At 35.8% G+C, this 16,092-nt stretch overlaps 1 long non-coding RNA gene across 2 annotated transcripts; it reads left to right on the top strand.

Moving 5' to 3' along the window:
* The first annotated feature begins 12,082 nt into the window (after positions 1 to 12,082).
* Positions 12,083 to 15,609, top strand: LOC145325498 (uncharacterized). Of its 2 annotated transcripts, XR_013881516.1 has the most exons (5): positions 12,083 to 12,946; positions 13,341 to 13,441; positions 13,890 to 14,024; positions 14,463 to 14,617; positions 15,417 to 15,609. It is a non-coding gene; the product is annotated as an uncharacterized LOC145325498 (long non-coding RNA). The 2 variants fall into 2 exon arrangements; XR_013881504.1 differs by lacking the exon at positions 15,417 to 15,609 and having other exon boundaries at positions 14,463 to 15,371.
* The last annotated feature ends 483 nt before the right edge of the window (positions 15,610 to 16,092 follow it).

Below are 16,092 nucleotides of genomic sequence, written 5' to 3' on the forward strand. Positions count from 1 at the left end.
TTAAAAAAAATTGTAAAGACATTATAATTTTGTTAAATTTTTGTCAAAAGTAATCCTAGTTTTGAAATACATCAATCCTTTAAATTAATCAATTGACTTTATCTTTTTACTTGTAATTATGAATAAAGTAACGCCCCTTTATTCTTTATCTTAGTAGCGAAGCTTCTCTAAAACTAACTTTGTGTAGTCAATTTAGAAATATGATTTGCTTTATACTATATGGCTAGATTTGTATCTTATTATAATTATAATTTGTCAGTCAGTATGTTCAAAAGGCTATAGCCAATGCCATAGCCACTAAAGTACAAACACAAACAGCAGAAAGATAATATTTATATTGCTAAAAACTAGAGATCATAGCAATTCTATGGGTATGTGCGGTATTTTTCTACCATTAACACAAGCCATGTAATCCGTGTTTTTAAAAAAGGATGCATATATTTATACACACCCTTTATTTCTCATGGAGCCTTTAATACAAGGGTGTCTAAAATTTTGTGTGAAGATTTGTTGATGCTGTGAGTATTGGTGCAAAAAATATGACGTAACAAAAAAAATTAGCAAATGAGAGGCCGTTATTGACCAATGGTAAAATTTATAGTGGCCTCTTATTGGCTAATTTTTTTTGTTACGTCATATTTTTTGCACTAATACTCACAGCATCAGATTTGTTGGATATTAGAAATATAGTTGTTTTTGCTTTTTAGTAACTTTCTCTGTTTCATATGAGCTTCACTTTTTAATACCTAGTATACCTTTAAGACCAATTGCTGAAAACTGGTAAATATTGTAAAAAGTGTCAAGCTAATAAAGAAAATTAGAAATAAGATTATTCATTTCTATCAATGGTAGTTCGGTTTAATTAACCAATACTTATGTTACATTAAAATGCAAGGATGACAACATGCATGAAAGCCAAGATCTAAAATGGTAGGAAAAACGAGCATTAAAACTGTGACAGAACTAAATAATCAGAATATAAATGTATAAAAGTAAACTTGTTGAAAAACTGCTTAAATACAGAATAATGTTTAGAGTCATACTTACAATTTAGGTCTTCACTTTTAACATTGCACTTTGTTGTCCTATAAATCAGATCAATCGAATATCATAAAAAAATTTGTTGTTAAACAAGTTAAAAATCAACATGTTTGATATGGACATTCTGATATTTATTATAGAGTTGCTACGCTTTCTAAATTGTACCTAACTACTACAGTAATCACCCTACAAAGTTTAAAATCAAGAGGACAATTCTAACATGCCTAAATCATAAAAGCAATCTGTTTCAGAAGTATGGAATGAAAAAACCCTAATTATAGCAAAGATTCGCTTATAAAAACATATTCCCTTTTCTTTCTCTGTCAGTATGTCATAACATAGCATTTTGAACTTTTGAAATTAAAGGTTTATATATGCGATGAAAGACCTATAGAAGTAAATAACAAGACTTTGTTGAAGCAAAATTGTAAGTAAATTTGTGGGAAAACTGATGTGTATCAACAGGGAACCTGTTTCTTGTGTCTTTTTTGTCGTGCACTTATGTGAAAATCCTTTTCCTTGGTTGATCTCTGATATAGTTTTGATGACGACCTTTCACCGGCGAACATCCTAAGTGCGGCATTGTTTGGGAGCATGATCGTCTCCCAGAGCGAGTTTCTTTGTCTATCAGAGAGAGCGTGGTACTATGTGTGTTTTTCATCTGTGAAATAATCGTGCCTGTATGTTAAAGTCACATGTAAAACTGTCCTGCTTGCATGGATAATTGACCAGGAATGTGTATTTCATGCGTGACGAACCTAGGAATTAAATTTCTCATTTTTACACTTTAAAAATGATCTGATTTCCAAAACCAAACAATGTAGTTTCTATGGAGTTGTTTAGTTTTTCATAAAAGCAATCCGTTAAAAAGAATTTAATTCACTTTATTTATATTTATTCGACGATTCTAATGTTATTTCTTTTGTTTTAGGAGCATTGTTTTCATTCTATTAATAAAATAGAATTTGAAAACACCGAGTCATTGCTTGTCTGCCACCACTACGTTGCTGGCAGTATAAGATCTCTATTGGCCCGCCTGGCAAAACAGCTTGATACAGAATAATGTTTATGGACATACTTACATTTTTATGACTTGGTTATATAGTTGCTTTGCTTATAACATTATACTTTGTTGTCCCAGGAATCAATATACAAAAAATCAGATCAATCGAATGATTAGATCACATAAACATTTGTTTTTTAAAAAGTAAAAAAATCAACATGTTTAAAATGGACGTACGAACATTCTGATAATGCTTATAAAGTTGCTACGCTTTCTAAATCGTACCTAACTACCATAGGAATAACCATGCAAAGTTTGAAATTAATAGGACAATTCTAACATACCAAAATTAACAAAAAAAGCTATCTCTCTGTGACAGACGGACAGACGTACAGACCGACCATATTAATAGAAAAACTTTGCTTTTTAAAAATGGGAAAAGGAGCAACACTGAGAAGTCATAACTGTGCATGTTTTAGGCCCAGGCATTCCCTTTACTCTAACAATTAACATTGCGCTTCTGACTTAGTAGCTGTTTGAACCATTTTTAATGTCTTTTGTTGTGATGCTGTCTTAAGCCAAGATTCTAACCTATCACCTTTCCGACGACGAGTGGATGCGCTGTATGTTGAGCCACGGTCGTAGCTAAAGGAAAGCAATGAATGGGTTCAGAATAATCTATAATACAAAGTATAATGATGTCTGTTTGTACGTCTTTTAAGATCTCGGTAACCACAGAACCGATCGTAATCTACTCTTCAGGGAATATACCAACTGGTCCTATGGAGGTTTTAGGCTATTTTCTAGGTAGGCTGTAGTTAGTAGGTAGCCTGTAGCAGTGTAAAAGGGTTGACTTCCCCTTACATCATAGGGCGAAGCCCCTAGAGGCTAGGGGCGAAGCCGCTAGTGAAATATAAACAAACAAAATTTACAGACATTTATCAAGAGCCTTTAAATCATTTTCTATTTAGTAATACTAAAGACAAATATTGCTAAATAAAATGGCAAGGAAGCAAACTAGCAAATATTGGTTCAAATTGTGTTATTGTATAGGAATTTCTAACATGAAAATAGAAAACAAGCAACAATTTTCAAAGATCTGCCTCTTCTATGCGCTGATTTACAGAGTTCTTTATGTAAAAAAAGGACATAAAGATAAAGGTTACTAAATGAAAGAGGTGAGAAAGCAAAATTTAGATTTTACCTTTGCAAGGCTGGTATTTATTCAAAAATTTTAATTCCCACTTGCACCTAACTACTTTAAGAGTGAACCAATTATGGCTTTTAAACAGAAAAAAAACTCTAGGGAAGTTCACCGACCCAACATTAATTGTTTCAAGTTATGATATATTCATTTATTCTGGGGGATTTTGGCCACAAAATGTCATAATAAAATATTAAACAAGGATGACAATATCCATATAAGCGAAGCTCTAAAACAGTAGGACAAACTAACATTAACACTTGTAGAGTGTCAGAACTGAAAAATCAGAGCATAATGTATAATTATAAATGTCAAATAAAAATTGTAAGTAATTTGTTGGAAAAACTGCTTAAAAACAGGATATTGTTTAAGAAGGTTTTAGGACTTGATTATAGAGATGCTTCGCTTATAACATTGTAATTTGTTGTCCTTGGAATCAGTATAAAAAAAAATCAGATCAATCGGAAAATTTTATCTGATAAGAATTTGTTGTTAAAAAAGTTAAAAATCAACATGTTTAAAATGGACGTTCGAACATTCTGGTAACGATTATAGAGTTGCTACGCTTTCTAAATCTTACCTAACTACTACAGGAATCATCATGCAAAGTTTGAAATTGATTCGACAATTCTAACATGCTTAAATTAATGGAAAAAGCTATTCGTTCCAGACGTACGGTCGGACGTACGTACGGACGGACAGGCCCTAATTATAGAAAAGCTTTGCTTTTAAAAATGAAAAGGTACCCAAATACAATTTTTCTCTATTATTACTATGCATGATTAGAAATTTGCACCTTTAATAAATGGAATTTGTTATGTTATCAAAATAAAAGAATTTCGTTTCATTTTTAGTTGTTTACGTAAATCTATTTGTTTTTATGCCTTTTTCACTTAAATATTTCAAACAGCAGTAAAATTCCTATTTTTGGATCCAGAAGAACAATTTATGTAAGAAAATGTTTATTTTTATGTAAAGAAGGTGTCCTAACCTTTTTTTTTAAAACAGCTAGTCTGTGCTTTCAGTGATTAGTAGATACAACTGTACTTGGCACCTGCCGTCAGTAGAAAAAACAGCGACTGATTTCCTAGAAATTTTAATATTTTGGTAACAGGAGCCATTTAAACATTTCTGGAAAAAATTCTAACTCTTAGTTATGTGTCATACCCATATTCGAAAAGTCAATAAGTTATAGCCCTCTATCTTTCACACACAAAAAAATTCGAAAAGTCACTTAATTAAAGCCCTCTATCTTTCACACAGAAAAAAATATTATTATAATGTGTCATACCCATATTTGAAAAGTCTCTTAGTTACAGCTCTCTATCTTTCAAACACAAAAAAATGAGAAAGAAAAAAACTGGTAGATGTGTTGAACGCCCTCCCCCCCCTCTCCCATCCGTCAAGGGTTAAGTTAGGTAAGATAATAAACTTTTTTTCCAAATGCTACTGACGTCAATATTATCCTTATACTAAAGTAACAGGATGTTTGTCTGTCTGTCTGTTTGTCTGTCTGTGTGTACCGAAGGATCTCGCTAACCGCTGAACCGATCGGGTTCTCCTTAACAGGGTAGCTTCTCATAAGTCCCGGAAAGGTTTATAACTATTTTGGGGGAGGGTACCACCACCCTCCCAAGAGAAATGACAAAAAAAATCAAAAAAAATTTAAATTTAGGGGAGACTTCAACGTCAAAAAAGGTGGTATCGTACATAAAAAATTAACTTTAACAAACAACAACATTTAAAGTGCCACTAGAGGCCTCTAGGGGCGTAGCCGCTAGTTATATGATAAGTAAACAATCATTGCATCAATATTTCTTTTTATGCTCATTTTTCCAACTACAGATTTTTTGTACTTATTATCAATTGTTGCATTTAATTATTAACTAGCGGCTACGCCCCTAGAGGCCTAGAGTGACACTTAAGGAGAGGAGAGTGAAATTTGATAACCCAATTTATTATTTTAGATTTCAAAAGAAAAAGTATTTAAGTTTAAATAAATTTAAAAAAAAAAAATTGGGGGGCGATTTCTGTTGGAAGGGTGGTGGTAACCTTCCTCTAAAATAGTTATAAACCTTCCCGGGACTAATGATAAGCTGCCCTGTTAAGGAGAACCCGATCGGTTAAGCGGTTAGCGAGATCCTTCAGTACAAACACACAGACACACAAAAAGAGACATCCTGTTACTTTAGTATAAGGATTACAATTTCTTGTTGAGCAAACAGAAAAATAACCCTAAGCCTCCCTAAACTTTTTATATATTAAACTTTTAAATAAAGTAATATGTTTATAAAATTTTAATAGGTTAAAAAAAAATGTTGTTCATGATCATGGATTTATAGGGATAAGACAATAACCGATAAATTGATGTGCATCCCCAATGATGATAAACAAAATTACCCCATCTGTAGATTGAAATAAGTGGTTGAAACGTCTCTACACTCAACTTAATAAACCAACCAATCAAAATATTCTAAAGTCCCCAGTTATTACAAAACTTTTGGAACTAGTGTGACAAAACAGCCTATTGTTCCATTCCTCTCTGTTTCATGATTCTAAACAAATAAAATGATATACAATACATATCTGGTAGCTTCTGGTTAATTAAGAGTCCCACTTTAGTTAAATCAATGGTACAGTTACAAAACTAAAATGGTACAGTAAAATATGAAAATATTAGTGAAAAAAGTGGTATATTCTTTTTTAATAATAGAAATATAGTTTTTAGGTAGGACTAAAATGAGATATAAAAGAGGAATACACAGACAAACAATGTAATAATTCTTATAGGCTGAAAAAAGCATACTATTTGGTTCACAAAATAAGAAAAGAATAAATCTTCGATTCACATTCTCCTGTAAAAAAAATAATAAAAATAACAACCACACCACAATCTCCTATTGCTACATGCATTCAAAATCTTCAACCCTTTCTTTCAGCTGTTTTTTTTTGTATGTTTTGTACTGGTCTTTTAAAAATGAAATAATGGGAATTACCCGGATTTTCAAAGTTCATTAACACATCACATAACTAAAATGAGAATGTTTATGTTCTAAATGAATTATGGCTCAATTGTTGGGGAGCTTTGAATAGGTCCGATAATATCATGCTTTTAAATCAAGGCTAAAAGCCTTTTGGATTCTTGGAAAAAAAGAGAGATTGCCAGGTTTAGACTTCAAGCAGAATTGTAAAAGGTTGATCTCCATGAGGCTTACAGGCTATAAATTCTATAAATTTTTATATTCCTAGAAAAAAAATATTTTATATTATAGGACTAGTTGCTTCACCTCTGGCCTCTAATTAATTAAACAAATTAAAGCAGCAATTTCTCTCTCTTTTAATCTTTCTAAATTTTTCCAGTTGTTCTGTCTCTTTTCTCCCTCATTCCCTTCCTTTATCTCTCTCTCTCTTTATTTACCCTTTAATCTCCACCTTTTTTCTATTTTCCATTGATCTCTTTATTCTTTTTTCCCTCTCCCAAAATAGCTATTATCATTCCCTGGACCTAAAAGAAGCTTCACTGTAAAGAAGATTTACTTCGACACTACACACAGAAAGACATACTGCTACCTTATACAAGGATTGGATAAAAGATTACGTGCTTTTTAAAAGCAAAGCTTTTCTATAATTAGGGTCGGTCCGTCCGTCCGTCCGTAACGGATAGCTTTTTTCGTTAATTTAGGCATGTTAGAATTGTCCTATCGATTTCAAATTTTGCATGGTGATTCCTTTAATAGTTAGGTACGATTTAGAAAGCGTAGCAACTCTATAATCATTACCAAAATGTCCGTACGTCCGTTTTAAACATGTTGATTTTTTTACTATTTTAACAACAAATTTTTATGTGATCAAATCATCCGATTGATCTGATTTTTGGTATATTGATTCCTGGGAGAACAAAGTATAATGTTATAAGCGAAGCAACTCTATAATCAAGTCCTAAAATGTATGTATGTCCATAAACATTATCCTGTATAAAGCAGTTTTTCAACAAATTTACTCAGAATTTTGCTTCGACTCTTATATATTTATATTCTGATTATTTAGTTCTGACACTATATAAGTGTTAATGTCCGTTTGTCCTACCGTTTCAGTGCTTCGCTTTTATGGATGTTGTCATCCTTGTTTATTAATAAAGAAAAGATTTGTATCAAAGATGTGTATTTTTATCTTTGTAGACACAATTGATATATTAACACTTGGATGTTGCACCCGATTTTCATGTACTTTTATAAAGAGATGATCGCAGCTGGATAGAATAACGATACCCCCCATCTACCCCCCTTACTCCAACCTCTTCCCTCCTACTGGATGATCAATAAATGAGTTCCGTGTTAGCAACAACTTTTCTCCTATCAATGTATCCATGTATATTCTATATCCATTGTAGACACTTTCTCTCTCCTGCTTTCACCAAAATTTTCATTTACTTTTTTGGGTTTTATTATTATTTTCAGGATCTGAAGGGATAGGACAATGACCGAAAAATGTTGTAAAACCCCAATGTACGTAAAATAACCCCTTCTGTAGATTACAATAAGTGGTTTAAACATTTGAACACTCGAAGCTCAATGAACCAACCAATCAGAATTCAATAAAAGTTCCCAAAGTTATTAAGCCAACAAATAATAAAACTTTGAGGACTGGCAGGGGCGTCCAAGCTTTTTTTTTTGGGGGGGTAAAAAATTTTACGGGGGGGGGTAATTCGTGTTTGGGGGGGGTAAAATGGCGCGCGAAGCGCGCCGAAATTTTTTTTACCCCCCCCAAAATTTTTACCCCGGGGGTAAAATTTGATTGGGGGGGGTAATTACCCCCCCTAAAGTCTGTTGGGGGGGGGTAAATACTCCCCCCAAATCTGTTGGGGGGGGTAATTACCCCCCCCAAACTAATTTACCCCGGGGGTAAAATTTTTGGGGGGGGTAATTTAATTATGTAAAAAAAGCACCTACCTAATCTAGGTATTAAGTTAATAAGTACTATCCTATAACATAAAGTAGTAAGTAAGGTTTATTTGACTATAGCTTCAGATTTCATTACTTTTAATACTGAGTTCTCCTTTTTAGGAAAGCTTCACATAGATCCCATGATGGTTCCACACTATTATAGGTCAATCCTTTGAGTGGTTTTAGGCTATTTTTCTCCTCCCTTTTTACCCTTTAGAAAACACGAGTTCTTAGATGCTAAGGGCGCCACTACTATTCAAATATATAGTAGTATCTCATTCTTTAGAACATAAAAATACAATAATTAACTCACTAACCAATGAACCAATATGATTATACTTTAAAGTGAAGCGTCTTATAGGTCCTGGTAAGTTTTATAACTAGTTTTGAGACACCCTGACATCCTCCCAAAAGAAATCGCCTATAGAAATTCTTTTTCATTATTTAATGAAATATTTAATTTAGTTAGGTATCTATTTTATGGAATCTTCAGTGCTTTACAATTACATCATAGATCCCCCCCAAAAAAAAAAATTTTCAGTAAAATTTTTTTTTTAAGAACATTCAATTTTGGGGGGGGGGGGTAAATACCCCCCCCAAAAAATTTTTTTTTAAAGAACATTTATTTTTTTGGGGGGGGGGTAATTACCCCCCCCTCCAAAATGGTTTGGGGGGGATAAATACCCCCCCCCAAAATCGTTGGGGGTGCCTACGGCACCCCTAAGGTAGGGGTAATTTTTTTTTGGGGGGGGTATTGTTCAAAAAATTTTGGGGGTGCCTACGGCACCCCCAAAATCGTTTAGGGGTGCCATATGGCCCATTACCCCCCCCCTTGGACGCCTATGAGGACTGGTTTAATTAACAATGTCCCCCCCCCCCTCCCTGATTATTTTCCCTCGATCTTTCTCTCATTCTCTCTCTATCCTTTCCCCCCTTTCCTACACCCAACTGCTCTTTCACTATATTTAGAAGTTAGGGCTTTTCTCTTACAATTTTATAATTATGTAATTTGATATTTGGCCGCCAGGTATCTCTAAAGTTTGTTTTAAATGTTAAATGAATTCTTTTTTTCATTATTTACATACTTTCAAATTAATTTATAAATCTAAAACTATTTTTGTTTTATAAAATTATCAACTTTATAAAATTTATTAATATTGAAATCTAGAGCGATGTATGTTACATAAATTTTTTTTATAGATAAATGCTTTTTTCAAATAGATGTTAAACCAGCCAGGGACATATGCAATAATCTTAAATGAATATCTTTGCGCCCTAAAATGGGAAATGTGATCAGAAATTATTGCAGTTTTATTAATATACTAAAGTTACTGGATGTCCATCTGTTTGTACCGAAGGATCTCGATGAACCGACTGGGTTTTCCATAACAGGGAAGCTTCTCTTAAGTCCCGGGAATGTTTAGAACTATTGTGATATAGACAGACTTACATAAGTTAATGATAGAGTAGACTAAATGTTCAATTCAAAATGCAAACAGATTTTTAAGTATTTATTATATTGGATTAAATGCAGTTTTTGAGTAAATAAGATTATATATTGATACTATATTTAGAAATGATTAAATATGTTAATAAGTCAAAACTACTGATTATTCAAAGCTGGATAGTTCTGAAGTAGCAGGATGTCTGTCTGTATATCAGGACACCAAGCAACAGGATGACTGTCTGTTTAATTAATACAATGTATTAATTAACTATGCACTTTGAAGGGGTAGAATATCTGCCTATGCAAACTGTCTAAAGTAGTAGGATGTCTGTGAATAGCTGTATTGGTCTTAATAAAGACTCGAACCCAAACCAGATAATGTTCTGTGTTAGGACTCTCAATATCAACTGACTTAAATATATTTTCTCTTTATTCTTTCTGAGAGCAATTAAAGAGTAATTAAGAGTAACAACTAACATATGTCTGCAAACTTAAATATATGACATCACAACATAAATATATGACATTTACCCCCTTCTGAAACCATCCAGCTAAGCATGGTTTCACCATCCATCAGGCTGATCCAATAAACTGGGATCAATGTCTTCACTGGGTGAACCTACATCGAAATTAACCCCGGCCTCAAGTCCTTCCTCTCCTTCACCCGCTGGAGGAGGAGTGTTCAGCACCCCTCCACCAACCTCAGCCGAGACACCCACTGTTGCCGCCATGACAGCATTACCCGCTGCAGCAGTTACGGGCCCTCCTACAGCAACCATCACAGCATCATTTACCGCTGAGGCAGTATCATTCGCAACAGCCACCTCTGCAGCAACCGCTGGTCCATCTGCCGGCATTGCCACCTCCATATCAACACCACCAGTGACCTGAACACCTCCCGAAACCAACATCACCCCGTTGTTAGCCTCAGCACCACCAGAAGTTCCAGCCTGTTGCAACTGCCAATATGCCGCCGTCGGTAAGTCATTGTTTATTCTGCGCCGGATCTCGCTAAGCTCACTAAAAATATTAGACAGGTGCCGTTGCACTTCAGCCTCTTTTTGCGCCATCTCAGAAATAGCCTCTTGAACCTTAGTTCCCTGTCCTGCCAAAACACTTTCCACCTGTTGGCCCACCTGCTGTCCCAACTTGGTTGAACTACTTTCCCAATTATCAGTCATTGCTGTCTGTACACTCTGTACCATATAAGAAGCCTTTTGCTGTGCAGTAGTAGCCACCATTTGCTGCATCTCCGTATCGACCTTCCTTATACAGTCCATTAGATCCCTCTTATGCGAGGCCAACATATCTTTAACCCGATTATGACTGTCCGTCTGCCAAAGTTTCTGTGCAGTGTTCAAACTTTTGACTGATTCTCTTACAGCTTCACGAATTTTTTCCTCAATCATAGGCTTTAGAGTCACAGCAACAGAATTACTGATTCTACCTATATCTTCATCACTGAGCGGCGCTAAGCCACGTCTGTCATTCTTGCGTTCAGCCTTATTTCTCTCAACCTCAGCACGTAAATCTGGTAACTCCCTCTTTTGTTTAGGCCCAAGAGAATCTGCCCCAGCAGGCCGCTTGACCACGCCCCTTCTGGAAGTACCTTCCCCAGCATCATTATAAGCCTTGCTGGCTCCCCTTCTGGAAGTACCTTACCCAGCATCATCATAAGCCTTGCTGGCTCCCTTAGTCCTGACCGACCCAGCAGCCTGATTTGGCACAAACTTACCAAACCTGCGCCGTCCCTCACCAGAACCAGTATCTGCCACCTTTTCAGGCTTGTCCGTTGGAGGCTCAATCCAACTGTCTAGCTCTGAACCACTCTGTTCACTAGGCAGACGATCCCTGGAATCAAGCTCAACCTCAAGACTCACGTTGCCAACATCGTCTTCATCATCATACCCAGGCTCATACCTGGGCGATTCTACATCATACTGCCTCCTATCATCTCTTCTATACACAACATGCCGCCGATTAGCTCTACCAGCATCCAACATCTCAACAGACGGTTCACGCTCCTCCCGCCGACCAGACGGCCGCTGATACCGCCTTTCGTCTCCATCTCCATTTCCTGATAATAATCAATAATTAAATATTAACATTTTAATATTTTAATATTTTAACATTTTTCATATATAAGACGACATTCAAAACGAAATACTTTACACAAATTATATTTATCAGGGATGCCAAATTTTAATTACTGTTTTCCCGATAACGCGAAAATTTAACGCAGTTACACAGTCTGCCTAAACAACCAACACACAGCAATCCAACAACCACCCCCGCAGCACCCATCACAGCCATAACAAAATGCTGCCAACTATTAGTCAACCAATCAATCGAGGTATTATACAAATGTACAAACCAATCTTCTGTAACCTCTACAACAAAAGCATTTAAATTAGCAGCCAATTCCGAAAGTTTAGCCTCTTCCACAGACTCCAACACCTGTCCTTCCTCTCCCTTATCCAGCAGATGCTCAAAATTCAATGGTACCTTCAACCAACTATCCTCCAGCCGTTTAGTCTGAACCAGCTGCATTCCTGCCCCCTTGTTGCCTAAATATAATCCAGGTTTAACTCTCACAAATACTGGATTTTTCCTACACTCGACAACCATCAACAAGGAAACATTTTTAACTAATCTTGTGAACGGTTCTACAGCAACAATTCTATCATCCATGAACAAAGAAAAATGACCAAGATAACACGGCAAATTTGCTCCTAAAGTCACATTCAACCATCTTTTTTTACATACAGACACAAGTTCCATCTCCCCTAGATGTTGTACCAACAAATTTCCGACTTGTTTGATGTTGGAATGAAACAAATTATTCTCCCAACACCCCTGTTCTGCCTGCAAAATCCTTTCCACCTGATGATATGAAGACGTTAGCTGTAATAATAAAGCACCATCCTCCTCTTTTTTTCGCATCCAAGGAAAAAAATTCTTTTTAGCAGTTGTAATCCACAAAAATACATCAGGAACGTTGGTATGAAAATAATGCAAATCAGTCAGAAAGTCAGAAAACTCCACTTTTTTCCCCAGTTTCAATCCCAACGAAAACTGTGGAGAAATCGCCAACCAACTTTGGCCACCCTGATTATTAGCATCATCCGCCATATTAGAAAATGTAAACAAAGTTAAATTTACAATTTCAATAGTCCGAAAATAACTAAAATGACGTCTATCTTCCTGTGATTTATTGTGAACTATCACTCGATCAAGCCCAAGCCGCAGATCAGACTCCAGACAATGTGCACCAATGAACTGATCCTCAAGAAAACAACTGTTATCAGGTAACATTGAAATTTGTATATTTTTCAAATAACTTGTAATCTGAACTTCTTGAAAAGTATTAGGCACAAAGGTATTATTTAAATAAATACCATCCCCTCTGCACTGAGGGTCAATCCCATACGTCATCATATCATCATACAGAATGGTACCATTTATGAAATAAGTCATTGACCGGTCATAAAACGCTACAGGCAACCGTCGTCCATCTATGTCTAACACTCTCTGTTCCTCCATCCTTTTACAATCTTCACTAGAAATTAACTCATCACTACTAACAACAGCTGGTGCCCCTAAATGTAAGTGGCTATATTTGCCACAATACCAGGTGTGAACCGTTCTGTCGACGTGACATTGTACAGCGGGCAAAAATCTCACTCCCACTTTTTTTAACAGATGACCGCTGATTGTTCCATTAAACTCATGCTGACCAAATACTGTACATTCTGAAGCCCTCAACTCAGGACCGTCACCAACACACTCCTTTACTAGCACAGGTATCACATCAGCCCCACAGGGTATCAAACACAATCCCCAAATTAAAAAATATTTACCTGATTTGAATTTATTATTATGACCAGACATTATTAGCTGATAACTGTTCACCAATTCACCCACAAATATCAACTGATTTAGCCTTTCATTGCAGGACAACTTTCCACCTACTAGCTTTGTCAGCACATATTTGTTATTAAAATGATCAAATAACAATTCATGAACTCTTATTATAATATACTTTTTTAATATTTATATGTATTTATACAATATTTTTTTTTTTCAAAAATAATTATTATCAGCTCTCCTTTCCCTACTTTCTCCGTCCTCGAGTTCCTATCTGAACATGTACCACAGGACCCCCTACCTGAGATCTTAACCTCCTCCCAGTGTCCCATAAATATTTCGCCACCCGTGATCCACTTTTCTTAATTGTAACTAATCTTTCAGGTGAAGATTGCGGCGGCGCCGTAGTCAAAAACGACTGTTCCGATGGAAGCTCAACCTCGTCAAAATTACCCTCAACTACAGGAGCAGGCATCACAGATTCATCTGTCACTCCCACCTCTACTCCTTCCCCTACAGGTATAATTTCTCTATTAACGTTCCACCCATTTCCATCCCCTGAAACTCTGTCATTATCAACCTCAAAAATATCTCATCGGACGGACAAATTTCAGGTAAAGGAAAAACGTTAAAATTAACCTCCTCCCCTAAAACTTCCGTTCGAGCATGAATTTTTCGAATTTTATCCCTAGCCACAACCTGATTTTTCTTGATGGGATTATTCCCAAAAGGTGCCAACTCATACAATGCATCCGAAAATTTCTTAACCACAATAAAAGGCCCTCCATAGAAAGACTGTAATTTCTTGGACACGTCAGTCTTCACAATATTAAAGAAAGCATAACAAACATCTGTCACTCTTAATGCTTCCCTCTGTACTCTGTGTTTATTTTGAACCTCTAAATATAACTTGGATTTTGTAGAAATTCTCTTAATTACATCCTCCATATTTTTCAGAAATTCCAAATACGACCGCGAGGATGGAGATTCAACAGACGGGACTGGTGATAGAAAATCGAGGGGAATACGTGGCTGCCGACCGAAAACTAGAAAAAATGGAGAATATCCAGTTCTAGTACTCTTGGAGCAGTTAATCACCAATGTAGCCAAAGGTAATTTTTTAGCCCAGTCCTTTGTTCCATGATTTTCATCTACTTTCAAAGCAGCATACAAACTTTGATTTTGCCTCTCTACAGGATTCGAATTTGGATTCCTGGGGGGAATTAGGACAGTATCCACCCCCAATCCTTTCATCACACCTTTAAACACACTGCTTGTAAAATTTGTACCTCTATCCGATCTCAAAGCCCTAAATAAACCATAGGTAGGTACAAAATTTTCCAATATAGCCTTTACAGTTGTTTCAGTTTTAGCATCAACCAACGGACATGTAAAAACATATCTAGAAAATAAACAAACCATGATTAAGACAAATTTAACCGTCTGTCCCTGATGATAACATGGAGTCCAAGGACCAACTAGATCCACTGACATATTAGCAAAAACTTCACTACTTTGAACAGAATGAGTTATAGGTGAAACATGTTTAGGATTACTTCCAGCCTTTTTCAAACATGTAATACAACTTCGTATTCTCGATTCCACAAACTTGTTCACGCCAGGCATAAAAAATCTCTCATTTATTTTACGTATTGTCTCCTGCACACCTCTATGTCCAGAACCATATCCACCATGAGCTGAATCAAATATATCATTGTATAAAGAAAGAGGCACTACAGGCCTCTCGACAAAACCCCCTTCGGCCAAAGGCTGTCTGAAAATTACAACCCCCTCTAGCACATACATATGGCCAATAAGATTGTACAATAGTTCTTTTCTGCCCGATAACTCCGCCCTCTCATAAGACGACAATTGTCTCCTTTCCAATATCCATAACCTTATTTCATTTAGGATCTCGTCCTGCTGAAGACTACTTTGCCAGACAAACTCAACATCCGCCTCATCCTCTGCAGAATGTACCTGCATGATGGAATAGATTTGATCCAGAAATGGTGAATCATCCAGGTAAGGATCCAAAATTTTATTATCTGTCTCTCTACACTCCTGACAATCCTTCAGTCGATGGTTCTTACAATCTAACTCAGTTCTTGACAAATAATCTACATTCACATGCTTAGTCCCATGTCGATGGATAACTGTAAAGTCAAAACTTTGCAAGAAAGTTATCCATCGATAGGTGACACCGTTTATTGATCCTTTAGCCCAACGTTTATAATGCACTAGTGAAATACTGTCTGTCCGAACCAAAAATTCACGAAACCTACAAAAGTGTAAAAAATTCTTTAATGCATATACCAATGCACCTAATTCTCCTTTATAGGAAGGATAATTTTGTTCTGCAGCATTACACTTTTTACTACAGACACCAAACACTCTCTCTACACCATCCTGTTCTTGCGAAATAATCCCTGCAAAATACTGAGAACTATAATCTACATCCACGATAAAAAGATTAGGATTATCCCATTGAGGATAGCCTTTACACATCTCAGTCTTGAACATTTCCATAAATTCAGTCCATACTCTGTTCAATTCTTCTGTCCACTTTATTATAATGTCATTCCTG

The sequence above is a fragment of the Acartia tonsa genome, chromosome 1 (genome assembly GCF_053477335.1).
Source record: "Acartia tonsa isolate MP-2025a chromosome 1, ASM5347733v1, whole genome shotgun sequence".
Taxonomy (NCBI): domain Eukaryota; kingdom Metazoa; phylum Arthropoda; class Copepoda; order Calanoida; family Acartiidae; genus Acartia; species Acartia tonsa.